This window comes from Citrus sinensis, chromosome 1 (assembly GCF_022201045.2).
Source record: "Citrus sinensis cultivar Valencia sweet orange chromosome 1, DVS_A1.0, whole genome shotgun sequence".
Classification (NCBI taxonomy): domain Eukaryota; kingdom Viridiplantae; phylum Streptophyta; class Magnoliopsida; order Sapindales; family Rutaceae; genus Citrus; species Citrus sinensis.
Genome location: NC_068556.1, coordinates 6,184,291 through 6,197,177, shown reverse-complemented (window position 1 = coordinate 6,197,177; position 12,887 = coordinate 6,184,291). Strand labels below are relative to the sequence as shown.

Here is a 12,887-nt window from a genome sequence, read left to right as displayed (position 1 = left end):
CCAAGAGCAATAGGGCACTTTGAAAGAAGGTGGTGGCCAGCGAAGTGCTCACCACTAATGCCGTACCTTTAATAAAGATTGAGGTTCCTGAGACCAAAGAGGTACAAGGGCAAACGAAATGCCCGAAGAGATTGACAATTTTCTGTGGTCCATGGAGAGGTACTTCGAAACCACCAATGTTCAAGGCAAGCAAGAAGAGGTAAATATTACGATGGGGTATCTTGAAGATCACGCAACTACTTGGTGGCAATAGAAGCATGCAAAGATTATACGCAGGATGTGTATTATCAACACATGGGACTTGTTCAAGCGCGAGCCAAAGAAGCAATTTTATCCAGGGAGTGTAGCGTAAGAGGCTAACAAAAAGATGAGAGAACTGAAGCATACAGGGTCCATCTCGAGAACATGAACCCAAATGACTTGTTGTTCATCTTTATGGAAGGACTCTAACCATGGGCACAACGGGAGCTTCAATGGTACCAAGTGAATGACACCTCCACTGCCCTCACTGAGGTAGATATACTTATAGAATTTCGAAATGATGAATCATCTAAGCCAAAGAAGGATGATAAGCCCCAACATAGGAAATGTGGAGGTGCAAATTAAAAGGAGATAAGCTACCACATTATGATGGCTAAGAAAAATTGTCACAAAAGAAGGATGGTTTGAAGGACGGTAAGGAGAAAGTCAAGCGTAAACATAACTACTACCTTTGTAATGTGGACTATTGGGTGACAAACTGCCTAAAGAAGAAAGCTTTCAACGCCATGTTCAACGAGCTCGAAGAGAAACAACTAAAGGTGCCACCAGCTACAGTCGCCAACATAAGTTGCCTCTGAAATTTTAAGAGCTTATTGGTCCTAAAAAAATTATATTTAGATATTTCTATCAAATGACAAAAATTCGGTATGCAGACAGTGTGCCCTGTGATATATAATTTTTAAATGAAAATTGCTAAAGGGACTAAAGGCTGATAAAATGTTAATAAATAATGCCTTGTAGTGTTATAGTGTACGTTAATTGATGATGTTATATAGTTCATTTTATTAGTGCTTTGTCACTTTTTTAATCCAAATATCTAAATGAAAAATGTTGAAACGATTTCCTACAAAGTACTACAAAGATGACAATAAGATAGGAAATTGAAACAAGATTTATTTATAAAAATAAAAAATTTGCAAACAAAAGGATCTCACTATGTAACCATATATATCATTTTATTGAATTATTATTAGCCGGAGCATCAACATGTTTTTCTTTTATTCAAGGCTTAGTTATATATAATTAATTAAGCAATGGGATCAACAATTAAAGATAAAACACGAGCTTTAGTAATTTCTTGAACACCGTGTCCGTGACCTTCTCCAAATTGGTACATGCATTGAGACATCCTCGCCAAATTCATTGCAATCCCAACAAAAACGTCGGACACGAAATGTGGGTTTCCAAATCGATCACAGTTCATCTTCATCCATGTCTGAGCAATCAAATCATGTATATATTGACGAGCCTCTCTCTCTGAGACTCCAACTTCATGCATGTAACATTGAATTGATTTATGAACATCTCCCCTCTTCAGTTCATCCTAATAATTAATTCAATCAAACTTATTGTCAACAACATTAACAATTAACTAATTATCTAATAATCAGATTGTGAGTACTACAATTTGTTATGGAGAATATCCTATACTGCTGAGAATAATTCCTCAACTAATAATAAGAATATATTATGTTGTCAGTGGATATGAGATATCTTCCATAACAAATTTAATATTAAAAATGAATTAATTGTACTGATGATTTTCCCAAATCGTCTGCAAGTCGTAGAATTATTGATGACCAACGAATTATGTTGGGATAATCTTTCACGAATTCCAAGCCCTCCGTTGTTATTGGATTTGCTGTAGAAGTGTATGCATGGACTAGAATTACAGGTGTTGCTACCGAAATCCAAGCATTTTCCATGTACTCTTGGAGTGTTGGTATGTAGCCGTTGTCGTACCACTTGGCCTCCACTAAATATGTTTTGCATAGATTTGCCCACTGAAAGTTTTATTTTTGTATATCGAATTGATTAATATAATATGAAATACAAAAGCATAAATTAAATTAATTAAAGGGAAATAATTTCCAAGCACCTCAAGAATATTATAAATATAATTAGTCACCATAAATTTCGAATAATATCTTGGCACTAACTCAAATTTTAGTTTTATATCAACCAGATATTTTTTTATTAACTCTATTAGCTATCATTAAATAATTTAAGGTAAAAGACCAATTTACCCTAAAATGAAAAACACATGGTAAATTGGTGGTGCAAAATAATCTTTTATCTTATATTATTTTAATAGTGACTAACGGAGTTAAGAGAAAAGTGATCGGTTTACATAAAATTAAAACTTGAAATGATGTAGAGATAATACTAGTTATCATAGCAGTTATTTAAACTTTTTGATATTCTTAAGGTAATTGGAGAATAATATTCCTTAAATCAAAATGAAAGGTTTAATCTACTAGTACCGCTTTCTTAAGATAAGAAATGACCATGCCAACTCCTTGATCCTGAAGAGCATCAAAAGCCATTTCATTTATGGAATTATGGAGAGCAAGAAAGCACAACTTCGTATAGTCTGGAAGTTACTCTATTGTAGTAGCGTCCCACCTAACAATGTAATACAGCTAAATTAAAATAAAAGAGGTGTATAAATTTATAAATTCCTGAGTAATGATCTAGTGAATAATGTGCTCGCTTTATGCTGGGCAATACTATCACATAATTTATATAATTACTTCATAATTTTAACAATATTCATTAGGAATCACAAAATTATATCATGTGTCCAAGTGTTTATCATACGATGAGTACTAATCCTCAGTAAATCATTTTCCATACACAATCATACGGATAGAAATGACATTAAATAAAAGTAACCTCTCAACTGCATCCGTGAAAAGTTCAAGTTCGTCCAAAGTCCCATAGACATCATAAACATCATCTATTGTTGTTATTAAGGCATTGACCATTGTAGACATCCGTCTACTATATCCAAAATCTGGTTCGAATATCACCCCCACAGTCCAGAAGAAATTCTCCATTATTCTGTCTCTTACAAAATTCAACCTCTCCCGAAGTCCTGTTTTCTTCCACCACCTGACCACATAATTAATTAGCATGAAATTAATTGAGTTACATAAATACATGCTCAGTTAGATTTAATCATTCTTGAGTGCGGATCTCCACATTTTCACAAATGCTATTGTGAAGATAGCTCATTATGCAGAAGTGAAGAAGAAGAATCAGCATGGTGTTAAGCCTTGTAACAAGAATGTCAAGTTACCAGCTGTCATTAGTGCCACGTCAGAAGATCCAAGTCAGCAGCAGTTACCAGCTTAACTAACTTCACAACGCACACTCTGTATTTTGTTATTGTTAGCTGAGTGAGCTTGTGTTTAATAATTAGTTAGTGAGCAATTAGTTAGAGTATGTAAAGCATGTATAAATAGCTACATATTCGAGATTGTTAATGTGTACAAAATATCAGTTCATTAATGAAATAAGAAATTTTCCTCTATTTTTCTCAGTTGCCAAATAGCAGCACTTATCAACTTTTACAATTTCTTCATGGTATCAGAGCCATTCATGGCAACCTTAAGCAATCAAAATACAGTAGCTACAAATCAAACAACTTTTTCTTTCATCACACCAATCAAATTAGATAGATCTAAGTACATGGTTTGGAAAAATCAAGTGCTGGCCTCCATTAGAGGAAATCGACTTGAAGGATACATTAATGGAGAAAAGATTGCACCAAATCAATTTATAGCATTAAACAGATCGAGAATCCTGAATGCACAGTTTGGAGATCTCAAGATCAAACATTACTCAGCTGGCTTCTTAGCTCAATAAACGAAGGTATTCTCAGTCTAGTTCACTCATGTAATACTTCATTTGATGTATGGAAAGCACTAGAGAAAAGGTTTGGTGTACAATCTGGGGGTAGAGTTCTTCAACTTAAGTATGAGATGATGTCTTAAGAAAAAAATTACTAAGTATTGAAGAATATTGCTTAAAAATGAAACAAGTTACAGACAAATTGGCGTGTGCTGGTAGTCCTGTATTAGATAGAGATATGTTGAAACAAATTCTCAATGGTTTAGGAGCTGGCTATTTGGATTTAGCTACTTTTATCACAACAAGCAAATTGGATTATGATGATGCTTATGCTTTATTACTCACTCATGAAGCCAGACTTGAACAAAGTCAAAGTGAAAAGCACATGTTTAATGCAAACTATGCTAATATGTCTAACTGGAATAATAATAGTATGATGAATGCATACTATACTCAAATAAGAGGTCAAGCTAAGAGAGGAGGATATACAGGAGGTGTCCAGGGCAATTATAATGGTCATTCAGGTGGTAGAAATGGCATGTTTAATGGTAGATGAATATTTTTAAACTCACATCCAAGAGGTTTTCCTGCTGGAACTGGTCATTTTGGTAATCATGGAAGAAATCAAATGATAATGTGAAGTAATAGATTTGGTTCTTCTGGAAGAGGTTCATTTGGAAGTACTGGTTTTTCTGGTACTGGTAATTTGCCTTCTTTTGAATCACAAGCATCCAACAGTGATGATTCCATGAATACATTTCAGATTTGCTTCAAAGCAGGACATACAGCTGTTGAATGTTGGCACAAATTTGAAGAAAATTACATACCTCAGCCACCAAGACAATTTCAGAGAGAAAAAGGTTCAAAGTCTGCTTACATAGCTAATTATGAACCTGCATACATGCCTTACTATTCAACAAATGATGATCCATGGCCTATCAATAGTACTGGATTACAAATGTCACATTCTGGACATTCTTGTGTATCTGACTATTCTGGTATACCCTAGGCTGGAGCTGCTTCTGCTGCACATTGTGAAGGACCTGCAGATGAAGTCCGGTACCTGGATAGTGGTGCCACTCATCATCTGACCAACAACATGGGAAATCTGAATATCAGAGATGAGTTTAGAGGTAATGATAAGCTCATTATTGGTAATGGTAAAGGTTTATCAATAACTCATATTGGTGGTTCTTATTTTTCATTTAAGAGTTCAAAACTCAACCTGTAGATTCACATATTGCACTTAAAGATATTTTGCTTGTTCCCTCTATCACAAAGAACCTAATAAGCATTTCCAAACTTACCACTAACAATAACATTTCTGTTGAATTTCTTGGATCATTTTGTGTTGTGAAGGATTTGCTGAAGGGACAAGTTTTAATGCAGGGCATTGCTGAGAAAAGATTGTATAAACTGCTGGTCAAACCTATGTCTTCCACCAAGAATTTTGAGTCATCATCTGTTGTGTCTCATAGTCAAGCCAATAAACCTCTGTCAATGTTATCATTCTGTCATCTTGCTTCTCATATGCCATCTGTAGAGTTCATAAATAATCTAAACATTTGTTTACAGAATGGTATTGATGTATGTTTTGATAAGCCTAATAAAATAGCTCTTTTACACAGAAGATTTGGCCACCCAAATTCTCAAAGCTTATTGCATTTACTCAAACTTCATCATGCTAATGAAGTTCTCTATGAATATGGTTAAACAAGCAACACAACATTTCTATGAAGCATGTCAATTGGGTAAAATACACAAATTGCACTTCCCAATTACAAAAATCAAAACCAAATCAGCACTTGAGCTTATACACACTGATTTTTGAGGTCCCTCACCAGTTATTTCAAGATAATGCTTTAGATATTATCTTAGCTTTGTTGATGATTTCACTAGATATACTTGGATTTACCCATTGAAATTGAAATAAGAAGCTTTAAAAGTTTTTAAGCTATACAAGTTGCAAGTTGAAAACCAGTTCCAAACAACCATTAAGATACTGCAATCTGACCGAGGGGGAGAATACAGATCATTCACTGAATTTTTAAATCAGTGTGGCATTTTATTTAGGCACTCTTGTCCACATACTCATCATCAGAATGGCTTAGTTGAGAGAAAGCACAGACAAGTGGTAGAATTGGGTCTTACATTGTTAACTCAAGCTAAGCTTCCTTTGAATTTTTGGTGGGATTCTTTCCATGCTTCAGTTTATCATATCAATAGGTTACCAACTTCAGCTCTTAAAATGTTGACACCATATGAAAAACTTTTCAAACATAAAGCTGATTATAAGATGCTGAAATGTTTTGGCTATGCTTGCTATCCATACTTGAGAGATTACAATAAGCATAAGTTTGATTATCACACAAGTAAATGCATATTCATTGGTTATAGCCCTACTCACAAAGGATATAAATGCCTGCATCATTCTGATCGTATATACATAGCAAGGCATGTCATATTTGATGAAAATGCATTCTCTTTCTCTTCAGATCCTAATTTCAATTATGAAAGCAAAATACAACCAATATCTAGCTATACTTTGTCTCCTCATCAAGTTTTTCATTTGTCCACTCTTCATGTTGTGTCAAATCCTTGTGATAGCAGTTTTGAATCCTGTCCTCCAGTATGTTCCAACAGCACAGAACTATTCCCACCAGCAGATCACCTCCAAGCAAATGAGGCTATACAACTTCAAACACCAAATCTTAATCCTACTCTTGAACCTACTCATGATAAAAACTCACCAAACACTTCAGATTTTACTCCAATTCTATTACCATCTCAATCTCAAATAACCTCAAACAGTATTCAATCTTTACAAAACAATCACCCCATGATCACAAGGGGAAAAACATGTATTTTTAAGCCAAAAATGTAAACTGCAGTATTAGTTCACAAAAAGCCAGATTCAGTTGATGAAGCTTTGCAAGATACAAACTAGTTTACAGCTATGAAAAATGAGTATGACGCACTAATTGAAAATAGAACTTGGTCTTTAGTACCAAGAACAGAAAACCAAAAAATTGTTGGGAATAAGTGGGCGTATAAGATAAAGTATAATACTGATGGCAGTGTAGCTAACTATAAGGCTCGGTTGGTGGCAAAAGGGTTTTCAACAGATTGAGGGTGTGAATTATTTTGATACTTTTAGTCCAGTGGTAAAGCCAGCAACAGTTAGAGTAGTTCTTAATCTTGCAGTGATGAATCAGTGGATAGTTAGACAGGTGGATATCAACAATGCATTCTTAAATGGTGAATTGTCAGAAGAGGTGTTTATGCAGCAACCTGAAGGATTTGTTGATAAAAGCAAACCTAACTATGTTTGCAGATTACACAAAGCATTATATGGTCTTAAGCAAGCTCCTAGAGCTTGGTTTGAAAAGCTCAGAGGATGTCTTTTGCAATGGGGTTTCAGAAATTCCAAATCTGATTCTTTTTTATTCTTAAGAAGAACTAAATTGTCACTCATTATGGTATTGATATATGTTAATGACATATTACTTACTGGACTTAACAGCGGAGAATTGGACAGCTTCATTCAATAACTTAATACTGTTTTTACTTTGAAAGACTTAGGAAGATTGTCTTATTTCCTTGGTATAGAAGTGTTGTATGGTCAGGATTGCATTTATTTATCTCAGAAGAAGTATATAAGAGATTTCCTTGCTAAAGTAGATATGCTTGATTGTAAAGGAGTGATAACACCAATATGTAGTGGCAAGGACTCAAAGTTGCAGAAGATAGTTAAAGGAGAATTGGGTTACTATGTTGAAGATGCTACTCATTATAGAAGCATTGTAGGTGGTCTCCAGTACCTGATCTGGACAAGACCAGAAATTGCTTATTCTGTTCATAAGCTGAGCCAATATGTATCTACACCAACTATGCAACATCTTATGGCTTGCAAAAGGGCTCTTAAATATCTAAAGGAGACACAGGATTATGGCTTAAAGTTTGTTAAGGATGGTGATCTGAAAATTACTTCATTCACTGATGCAGATTGGGGAAGTGACTTGGATGATAAGAAATCAATTGGAGCTTACTGTGTGTATCTTGGAAATAATCTGATTTCATGGTCTTTGAAGAAGCAAACAGTAGTCACTAAGTCTTCAGTTAAGAGTGAATATAGGGCACTTGCTTCAGCTGCTTTAGAAATAGCTTGGTTAAAATCATTGTTTCTGGAAATGGGAGTATGTTGTGTAGAGAGACCAACAATATGGTGTGATAATATGAGTGCAACAGAACTAGCAAAGAATCCTGTGTTCCATTCAAGAACTAAACACATTGAGATTGATGTTCATTTTATTCGAGATAAAGTGTTAGCTGGTGACCTCAAAATCTATTATGTGCCAAGTGAAGATCAGATTGCAGATATCCTAACCAAACCCTTATCTTCTCCTCAGTTCAATTACTTAAGGGACAAACTCAATGTCTTTCCATGTCCTTTGAGTTTGAGGGGGGTTGTAAAGATAGCTCATTATGCAGAAGTGAAGAAGAAGAATTAGCATGGTGTTAAGCCTTGTAACAAGAATGTCAAGTTACCAGCTGTTATTAGTGCCACGTCAGAAGATCCAAGTCAACAACAGTTACCAGCTTAACTAACTTCACAATGCACACTCTGTATGAACTTGCCTAATTGATCATTGATTCATCACTGCAAGACTTAGCACAACTCTGACAGTGGCTGGTTTTATCACTGGACTAAAAGTCTCAAAATAGTTCACCCTTGCAATATGCTGAAAACCCTTTGCCACTAACCTAGCTTTATACTTAGCTAAACTGCCATCAGTGTTGTGTTTAACTCTTTATACCCATTTATTGCCAACTATCTTTTGATCACTTGTTCTTGGAACCAATGACCATGTATTGTTACGAGTTAAAGCATCAAATTCATTTTTCATAGCTGCAAACCAATTTGGATCATGTAATGCCTCATGAACTGTATCTGGTTCCTTGTGTTCAAGAACTGCTATGTATACTTTGGGTTTAAAGATACCAGCTTTACTCCTGGTAATCATTTGGTGTGTGTTTGGTTGAGATGAGGTTGTTGAATGATTATTGATGTTTGTATATTGGATGAAATAGGTATTGGTTGATTGTTAGGTGAAGTGGATGGAGACGATGTAGGTTGAACAGGTAAAATGTGAGATTGTATAGGTTCTTCTGGTATAGTATGCTGGGTTGAAGCTGAGTTAACCAAGTGGTCAGAACCACTACAATTGGAACTTACAGATTCAGGATTAGTCAATCTGCCATCAGGGGAAAAATGAGTTACAGATAGAGTAGTAAGATGATAGACTTGTTAAGGAGTAAGATAAATAGGAAAGCAAAAATTGGATTTCTGTGACTCGTAAATATTTGAGTAAGGAAATGTATTTTCATCAAAAACATGTCTAGCTATGTATACTTTTTCAGAAGGATGAAGACACTTATACCCTTTGTGAGATGGACTATATCCAACAAAAATGCATTTACTCGAATGATAGTCAAATTTATGTCTATTATAATCTCTTAAGTGGGCATAACAACAACAACCAAAACATCTAAGCATGTTATAATCTGGTTTATGATTGAACAATTTCTCATAGGGTGTATCAAAATGAAAAGTGGTAGAGGGTAATCTATTAATGTGATACACTACTGTATGAAAGGCATCCCACCAAAATTTTAAAGGTAAGTGAGCTTGAACTAGTAAGGTAAGTCCTAGTTCAACAACATATCTATGCTTTCTTTCAGCTACCCTATTTTGATGACGTGTGTAAGGACAAGGGTGTCTAAATAGGAATTCATATTGATTCAAAAAGCTAGTGAATGGTCTATATTCCTTTCCCCAATCAGATCGCAACATCTTAATGGAGGTATCAAATTGTTTTTCAACTTGCAGTTTGAAGAGTTTGAATACTTCTAAGTCTGCTGACTTTAGTTTCAAAGGAAAAATCCAAGTATACTTACTAAAGTCATCTGCAAAGCTGATATAGTATGAATAACCCTCTTTGGAAGGATGAGGTGAAGGGCCCTAGAGGTCTGTATGTATTAGTTCAAGAATTTTGGTTGTTTTGGTTTCAATAGTAGGAAAATGCAATCTATGTGATTTTCTCATTTAACATTCTTTACAAATGATTGCAAGTGCTTGCTGTTTTCAATAGACATTGAAATATTAATAGACTTGACTTGTTTGAGCAAATGCATTAGTGTATGAAAATTGGGATGGCCAAATCGTTTATGCAAAAGAAGAATTTTATTCATTGCTGAATTGCATGAATCAACAGCAATATGATGACAGATCTTATTATCTGAGACTTTGCTCTAGACAGTGGTTTGACAATTAAAACTGGAATGACAAACAAATAACATTGACAAAGGCCTATTAGAAATAGTTTGACATAGAAAAGAAGAAGGAAGTGTTTGTGCAGATGGCTTTAAAAGTAGCTTGTATAATCCTTTCTCAGTAAGACCTTGCAGAAGAACTTGCCCCCCTCAGTGTATCATTCACATAACAAACATCACCAGAAAATTCAACTGTCAAGTTATTATCAGTGGTGAGTTTGGACATGCTTAGCAAGTTTTTAGTAATTGAAGGAACCAGTAGGATATCTTTGAGTGCTATTTGTGTATGAATAGATTTGGCATTTGAATGTGAGTGTTTATAACAAAGGAAAGCATCACCAATATGAGTAATAGCCAAACCTTGACCATTGCCAATGATGAGCTAATCTGACCCTTTGAGCTCATCTCTGACATGCATGTTAGACATGTTGTTGGTCAAGGGATGAGTGGCACCACTATCGAGATACCATCCATCATTAGCTTGTCTTTCAAAATTAGCAACATATGCAGCTCCAAGTGTTGTGAAATCTTTTGATGCATAAGGTGAGATGGAGTTTGGAGAGTAATACATTGGTTGTTGACAGTTCATATCAAAAGATTCTTCAAATGGACATGTAGAAAATTGTGGTTCAAAAGCAGTCGAGTAGGTAGACTTAGCAACTCTACCTCTACCAAAAGGTTTTGGTGAAGGTACAAAATCATCACCATACCTATGCCAACAAGCATCAACAGTATACCCTTGCTTGTGATAAATTTGACATACAGGTAGTGTGCCGTCAGAATTTCCAGTATGCATAGAAAGATTTGCAGGCATTGATATGTGAGTATGCATTGATTGTCCTCTTCCATAACTACTGAAATTACTATTTCCTGAAGGAAAACTTCTAGGATAATATTGAAAGAACATGCCTCTACCAAAATTTGGTCTTCTACGACCACCAAAATTACTATTAACACCACGATATCCACTTCCATATGAACCTCTTTTACTATTACCCTTAAACTGAGAGTAATTTGCATTCATCATGCTATAATTAGCATTGAACACATCTGTAGCATTCTGAGTTTGTTCTAATCTAGCTTCATGTGTAAGGAGTAAGGCATATGCTTCATCATAATCCATTTTGTTTGCAGTGATAATAGAGGCTAAATCCAAATAACCAAATCCTAAGCCATTCAGAATTCTCATTAATAGGTCCTTTCCAGTTATGGAGTCACCAGCACATGCAAGTTTGTCAGCAAGCATTTTCATTTTTCCACAATATTCTTCAATAGACATTGAATCTTTTCTTAAAATATTCATCTCATATCTAAGTTGCATCACTCTAACCTCGAATTGCACTCCAAGTTGTTTTTCAATAGAGGTCCAAATAGCAAACGAAGTATCACAACCTAAAACAGAACTTAAAATACCTTCACTGATTGTAGACAACAGCCATCCAAGAAGGATCTGATCTTGAGCATGCCAGTTGATGTAGGCTAGATTCTCAGCTCTTTGTTCTGAAATTTCATATGATGTTGAAGCTGGATCAGGAAGATACTAATCTGGTACAACTCAATTTCCAAAAATATAATGTTCAAGTCGATTGGCTTTTATGGATGTGAGAACTTGTTTGCGCCATAGCAAATAATTGGATCGATCAAGCTTTATAGGAGTAGTAAATGTGAATGAAACATTGAAAGGTTGATTTTGATTAAGAAAATTTGGATTTGAGTGAGTTGTACTTGAGTTCGCCATGATTATTGCTCTGATACCATAAAGGAAATATGAAATGAAGTGTTTGGCTTCAAAGAAAATAACAGAGAAAATAATCTTCTAATTTTCCAGATCTTTTATTTCTTATTAAGAATGATTACATCACTTCTATTTATACTAATTAATCAATAACTAACTAAGAATTAAATCCAGCTAATCATTTGTTTAGTATACACTGTGAGTAAAAACAAACTTTAACTAACTGTGCTGAGCTGGCAGTCTGGACTGTTGCGTTGCTTAACAGCTTCTGATAGTTTGACTTGAGTTGACCCAAGCTATGTTTTCTCATGCTCTGCATAAAGTGCTTCCTTAACAAGTTGAGATTATTTTAAGAGGAAAAGTATGTAATTTCACTGAAATATTTTTACTTTATTTTCCAATATTGATTGCTAGAAACTGAGAAGAATGCTAAATCGCTGAAAATTTTACAACTATAAGCATTTTTTCTATTGACTGGCAGAACTAAAGGGGCCTAAATGATATGAGATACGTTAAGCTTAATTTACTCTAAGAGAATTGCTACGACATCTTGATTTGTCATCATGAGTTTATTTTGTGAGATGTGAAATACAAAGCTCAGTTAGGAATTGGGTTATATTTGTTGACCATTTCTCACATCGGTTGTGTACGGCTGGTTAATACGCTGTCATGGCAAGTTATTTTAAAAAGTATTAAGTTTTGCAGCTTTATCTATTTATATTCAGATGTATCTCTATATGCTTGAATGTTGTCTTCCAATTAATATCACTAGTATTCTTTTTTTAAAAAAAAATTGAATTTAATCTGTACTGTTTGCCCTATGCTGAATTGCTGATGTCTTCATATTTTAATGACAGGAAGAAGGAAACCACGTACCGATTAAATTCAACATTCTAGTCTAATCTCTGGAAGCATTTAATAA

The 12,887-nt window shown here is 34.7% G+C and overlaps 1 pseudogene; it reads right to left on the bottom strand.

Annotated features, from left to right (window-relative positions):
• Nucleotides 1-1,288: 1,288 nt before the first annotated feature.
• Nucleotides 1,289-3,179, bottom strand: LOC127903014 (gamma-terpinene synthase, chloroplastic-like; annotated as a pseudogene).
• Nucleotides 3,180-12,887: the final 9,708 nt, after the last annotated feature.